Source organism: Primulina eburnea, chromosome 17 (genome assembly GCF_022965805.1).
Source record: "Primulina eburnea isolate SZY01 chromosome 17, ASM2296580v1, whole genome shotgun sequence".
In the NCBI taxonomy this organism is placed as follows: domain Eukaryota; kingdom Viridiplantae; phylum Streptophyta; class Magnoliopsida; order Lamiales; family Gesneriaceae; genus Primulina; species Primulina eburnea.
Genome location: NC_133117.1, coordinates 29064284 through 29070879, shown reverse-complemented (window position 1 = coordinate 29070879; position 6596 = coordinate 29064284). Strand labels below are relative to the sequence as shown.

Sequence of the window (6596 nt, the reverse complement as noted above, 5' to 3'; positions counted from 1 at the left end):
CTATAAAGCAGCAAATCTGGAGAAAAAAGAGGAAGAAAAAAACTTAGGTCCCATTACTCTACCTAAAAATAAGAAAACAGTCGTTCGTTTCAAATATTTCACACTTGCACAACAATCTCTCATACCTCAATGTTGTCGCCTAGTATCCCCCCTCCCCCCCACGACCCATACAGTAAAGTGAGAAGAGCAATTTAATTCTTTTGATTTGACAAGTATACAAGTTTTTAGCAATTTTGCCACATGTTTGAGCAGGTAGTGTCATGGACGATAAGATCACTATTAGCCAAATTCGAGTAGAAAAGACCCGCTATAAAGTAGCAAATCTGTAGAAAAAAAGAGGAAGAAAAAAACTTAGGTCCCAAAACTCCAACTAAAAATAAGAAAACAGTCGTTCATTTCAAATATTCCACACTTGCACAACAATCTCTCAGACCTCAATGTTGTCGGCTACTAACCCCCCCCCCCCCCCCCCCCCACGACCCATACAGTAAAGTGAGAAGAGCCATTTAATTCTTTCGATTTGACAAGTATAAAAGTTTTTAGCAATTTTGCCACATATTTGAGCAGGTAGTTTCATGGACGATAAGATCGCTATTAGCCAAATTCGAATAGAAAAGACCCGCTATAAAGCAGCAAATCTAGAGAAAAAATAAGAAGAAAAAGACTTAGTCCCATTTCTCCACCTAAAAAATAAGAAAACAATCGTTTCAAATATTTTACACACTTGCGTAACAATCTCTCCGACCTCAAGGTTGTCGGCTAGTATACCCCCCCACCCCCCACGACCCATACAGTAAAGTGAGAAGAGACATTTAATTCTTTCGATTTGACAAGTATACAATCTTGCCACATGTTTGAGCAGGTAGTGTCATGGACGATAAGATCACTATTAGCCAAATTTGAGTAGAAAAGACCCGCTATAAAGTAGCAAATCTGGAGAAAAAAGAGGAAGAAAAAAACTTAGGTCCCATTACTCCACCTAAAAATAAGAAAACAATCGTTCGTTTCAAATATTTCACACTTGCACAACAATCTCTCAGACCTCAATGTTGTCGGCTAGTATCCTCCCCTCCCCCACGACCCATACAGTAAAGTGAGAAGAGCCATTTAATTCTTCCGATTTGACAAGTATAAAAGTTTTTAGCAATTTTGCCACATGTTTGAGCAGGTAGTGTCATGGACGATAATATCACTATTAGCCAAATTCGAGTAGAAAAGACCCGCTATAAAGTAGCAAATCTGTAGAAAAAAAAGGAAGAAAAAAACTTAGGTCCCATTACTCCACCTAAAAATAAGAATAGAGTCGTTCGTTTCAAATATTTCACACTTGCACAACAATCTCTCAGACCTCAATGTTGTCGCCTAGTATCCCCCCCCCCCCCCCCCCTCCCACGACCCATACAGTAAAGTGAGAAGAGCCATTTAATTCTTTCTATTTGACAAGTATACAATTTTGCCACATGTTTGAGCAGGTAGTGTCATGGACGATAAGATCACTATTAGCCAAATTCGAGTAGAAAAGACCCGCTATAAAGCATCAAATCTGGAGAAAAAAAAGGAAGAAAAAAACTTAGGTCCCACTACTCCACCTAAAAATAAGAAAACAATCGTTTGTTTCTTTCACACTTGCACAAAAATCTCTCAGACCTCAATGTTGTCGGCTAGTATCCCCCCCTCCCCCACGACCCATACAGTAAAGTGAGAAGAGCCATTTAATTCTTTCGATTTGACAAGTATACAAGTTTTTAGCAATTTTGCAACATGTTTGAGCAGGTAGTGTCATGGACGATAAGATCACTATTAGCCAAATTCGAATGAAAAGACCAGCTATAAAGTAGCAAATCTAGAGAAAAAATGAGAAGAAAAAGACTTAGGTCCCATTACTCCTCCTAAAAAATAAGAAAACAATCGTTTAAATATTTTACACACTTGCGCAACAATCTCTTCGACCTCAAGGTTGTCGGCTAGTATCCTCCCCCCCCTCCCAGACCCAGACCCAGACCCGGACCCGGACCCGGACCCGGACCCTAACCCCGACCCATTCAGTAAAGTGAGAAGAGACATTTAATTCTTTCGATTTGACAAGGATACAAATTTTTAGCAATTTTGCCACAAGTATCAATGAAACCGAATTTAAGATATGATGAACCTAAGGACGAGTCCGAGTGATCAAATTGCTTCTTCTGAAAGCGTTTGTTGATGGAGTCTGCTTGAAAATTGTGAGATTAATGAAACGAAGAAGAGAAAACAGATTGGGCAGAAGAATGTGGAGATCGTACCTCTGTGTTTCAATCGTCGAAGCCGTCACTCCCCGGTACCGCTTCGAGCGAAGAATGAATCGAGAAGAAGAGACTGTTTACAAAATTTAGCAAATTTTATTCGAGCTACGGTTAATACAATGATCGTAAATCGAGAAAGAAAACCAAAATAGAAAATACAATGAAACTGAATCTCCGAATTGTATAATGACCTACCTGAAGACGAGAAGAGAAGACTGCAAAAAATGCGAATACATAAAGCATCAATGAAATTGAATTTAAGATATGATGAACCTGAGGACGAGTCCGAGTGATCGAATTGCTTCTTCTGAAAGCGTTTGTTGTTGGAGTCTGCTTGAAAATTGTGAGATTAACGAAAGAAGAAGAGAAAACAGATTGGGCAGAAGAATGTGGAGATTGTACCTCTGTGTTTCAATCGTCGAAGCCTTTGTAGTATCCTTATTAAGGGACTGCCAAGTAGCTTCAGCTTCATTCCCCGGTACCGCTTCGAGCGAAGAATGAATCGAGAAGAAGAGACTGTTTTCAAAATTTAGCAAATTTTATTTGAGCTAAGGTTAATACAATGAACATAAATCGAGAAAGAAAACAAAAACAGAAAATACAATGAAACTGGATCTCCGAATTGTATAATGACCTACCTGAAGACGAGAAGAGCAGACTGCAAAAAATGTGAATACATAAAGCATCAATGAAACCGAATTTAAGATTTGATGAACCTGAGGACGAGTCCGAGTGATCAATTGCTTCTTCTGAAAGCGTTTGTTGTTGGAGTCTACTTGAAAATTGTGAGATTAACGAAACGAAGAAGAGAAAACAGATTGGGCAGAAGAATGTGGAGATCGTACCTCTGTGTTTCAATCGTCAAAGCCGTTGTAGTATCCTTATTAAGGGACTGCCAGGTAGCTTCGGCTTCACTCGCCGGTACCGCTTCGAGCGAAGAATGAATCGAGAAGAAGAGACGGTTTTCAAAAGTTAGCAAATTTTATTTGAGCTATGGTTAATACAATGATCGTAAATCGAGAAAGAAAACAAAAACAGAAAATACAATGAAACTGAATCTCCGAATTGTATAATGACCTATATCAGAGCCGACCTCTCTTAGTACGGTGTGGTTCGGGGACGAACCAAGCGAAAGCTGGTGGGCATGTGAAGCCCGGGGCCGAAGAGGGCGGGGGGTGATCGCCGGTGCCATGAGGTTGCACGGACAATGAGCGGCTGCTTGCAGGCTTCTAAGTGGAGGGAACATGAATGAATCGATCCCACACCGGAATGAGAGGGATTCCGAGACTGTTCAATGTAATGGACTGTACAGTTGAAGAGAGCTTAAAAGATTTGATATGTACTACTCATACCACGAAGGTGCATCTTCTTTTCGATATCTCATCACATAAGAACTCCAAAGTTAAGCGTGCTTGACTTGGGGTAATTCTGGGATGGGTGACATCCTGGGAAGTTTCATAGGGTGCGTGTGAGTGAGGACATAAGCACACTGGAAAAACTCGTCTTGGTACATTGAGGATAGTTGTCGAATCTGGGGCGTTACTGTTGCCGAAGAGGGCGGGGGGTGATCGCCTGTGCCATGAGGTTGCACCGACAATGAGCGGCTCCTGGCAGGCTTCTAAGTGGAGGGAACATGAATGAACCGATCTCACACCGGAATGAGAGAGATTCCGAGACTGTTCAATGTAATGGACTGTACAGTTGAAGATGGCTTAAAAGAATTGATATGTACTACTCATACCACGAAGGTGCATCTTCTTTTCGGTAGCTCATCACATAAGAACTCCAAAGTTAAGCGTGCTTGACTTGGTGCAATTCTGGGATGGGTGACCTCCTGGGAAGTTTCCTAGGGTGCGTGTGAGTGAGGACATAAGCACGCTGGAAAGACTCGTCTTGGTACAGTGAGGATAGTCGTCGAATCTGGGGCGTTACTGTTGGTATCAGAGCCAGGTTCTCTCCGAGTACGGTGTGGTTCGGGGACGAACCAAGTGGAAACTGTGGGCATGTGAGGCCCGGGACCGAAGAGGGCAGGGGGTGATCGCCGGTGCCATCAGTTGCACGGACAATGACGGCTCCTGGCAGGCTTCTAGGTGGAGCGAACATGAATGAACCGACCCACACAGGAATGAGAGGGATTCCGAGGCTGTTCAATGTAATGGTTTGCATAGTTGAAGAGGGCTTAAAAGATTTGATTGGTACTACTCATATCAAGAAGGTGCATCTTCTTTTCGGTAGCTCATCATATAAGAACTCTAAAGTTTAAGTGTGCTTGGCTTGGGACAATTCTGGGATGGGTGACCTCCTGGGAAGTTTCCTAGGGTGCGTGTGAGTGAGGACATAAGCACACTGGAAAGACTCGTCTTGGTACAGTGAGGACAGTCGTCGAATCTGGGGCGTTACAACCTACCTGAAGACGAGAAGAGGAGACTACAAAAAATGCGAATACATAAAGCATCAATGAAACTGAATTTAAGATATGATGAACCTGAGGACGAGTCCGAGTGATCGAATTGCTTCTTTTGAAAGCGTTTGTTGTTGGAGTCTGCTTGAAAATTGTGAGATTAACGAAACGAAGAAGTGAAAAAAGATTGGGCAGAAGAATGTGGAGATTGTACCTCTGTTTTTCAATCGTCGAAGCCGTTGTAATATCCTTATGAAGGGACTGCCAGGTAGCTTCAGCTTCACTCCTCTGTACCGCTTCGAGCGAAGAATGAATCGAGAAGAATAGACTGTTTTCAAAATTTAGCCAATTTTATTTGAGCTATGGTTAATACAATGATCGTAAATTGAGAAAGAAAACCAAAACAGAAAATACAATGAAACTGAATCTCCGAATTGTATAATGACCTACCTGAAGACGAGAAGAGGAGACTACAAAAAATGCGAATACATAAAGCATCAATGAAACAAAATTTAAGATATGATGAACCTGAGAACGAATCCGAGTGATCCAATTGCTTCTTCTGAAAGCGTTTTTTGTTGGAGTCTGCTTGAAAATTGTGAGATTAACGAAACGAAGAAGAGAAAACAGATTGGGCAGAAGAATGTGGAGATTGTAGCTCTGTTTTTCAATCGTCGAAGCCGTTGTAGTATCCTTATGAAAGGACGGCCAGGTAGCTTCAGCTTCACTCCTCGGTACCGCTTCGAGCGAAGAATGAATCGAGAAGAAGAGACTGTTTTCAAAATTTAACAAATTTTATTTGAGCTACGGTCAATACAATGATCGCAAATCGAGAAAGAAAACCAAAACAGAAATTTCAATGAAACTGAATCTCCGAATTGTATAATGACCTACCTGAAGACGAGAAGAGGAGACTGCAAAAAATGAGAATACATAAAGCATCAATGAAACCGAATTTAAGATATGATGAACCTGAGGACGAGTCTGAGTGATCGAATTGCTTCTTCTGAAAGCGTTTGTTGTTAGAGTCTGCTTGAAAATTGTGAGATTAACGAAACGAATAAGAGAAAACACATTGGACAGAAGAATGTGGAGATCGTACCTCTGAGTTTCAATCGTCGAAGGCGTTGTAGTATCCTTATGAAGGGACGGCCAGGTAGCTTCAGCTTCACTCCTCGGTACCGCTTCGAGCGAAGAATGAATCGAGAAGAATAGACTGTTTTCAAAATTTAGCAAATTTTATTTGAGCTATGGTTAATACAATGATCGTAAATTGAGAAAGAAAACCAAAACAGAAAATACAATGAAACTGAATCTCCGAATTGTATAATGACCTACCTGAAGACGAGAAGAGGAGACTGCAAAAAATGCGAATACATAAAACATCAATGAAACCGAATTTAAGATATGATGAACCTGAGGACAAGTCCGAGTGATCGAATTGCTTCTTCTGAAAGCGTTTGTTGTTGGAGTCTGCTTGAAAATATTGAGATTAACGAAAAAAGAGAAAACAGATTGGGCAGAAGAATGTGGAGATCGTACCTCTGTGTTTCAATCGTCGAAGCCGTTGTAGTATCCTTATGAAGGGACGGCCAGGTAGCTTCAGCTTCACTCCCCGGTACCGATTCGAGCGAAGAATGAATCGAGAAGAATAAACTGTTTTCAAAATTTAGCAAATTTTATTTGAGTTACGGTTAAGTTGATTATATACACATAGAAATTAGATACTCACCATCATAACGAAAAACACTGAAAACGGCCGACCTTGGCAGTCTGCTTGAGTAAAGGGAAGAGGGGTAGGAGAGAGAGAGTTTGTTTCAACTTGGTGAACGTTTTTTGTTTTATATTAATTTAAAAATTTTAACTAGTGTCAGTTGTATGTATATATATATATATATTTTTATATGTTAATTTCA

At 40.8% G+C, this 6596-nt stretch overlaps 1 long non-coding RNA gene across 1 annotated transcript; it reads right to left on the bottom strand.

Moving 5' to 3' along the window:
• Positions 1–5346: 5346 nt before the first annotated feature.
• LOC140818851 (uncharacterized) lies at positions 5347–6339 on the bottom strand. The gene is made up of 3 exons (XR_012115088.1): positions 6223–6339; positions 5783–6153; positions 5347–5709 (listed from the first exon to the last, which is right to left on the bottom strand). It is a non-coding gene; the product is annotated as an uncharacterized lncRNA (long non-coding RNA).
• Between the last annotated feature and the right edge of the window lie 257 nt (positions 6340–6596).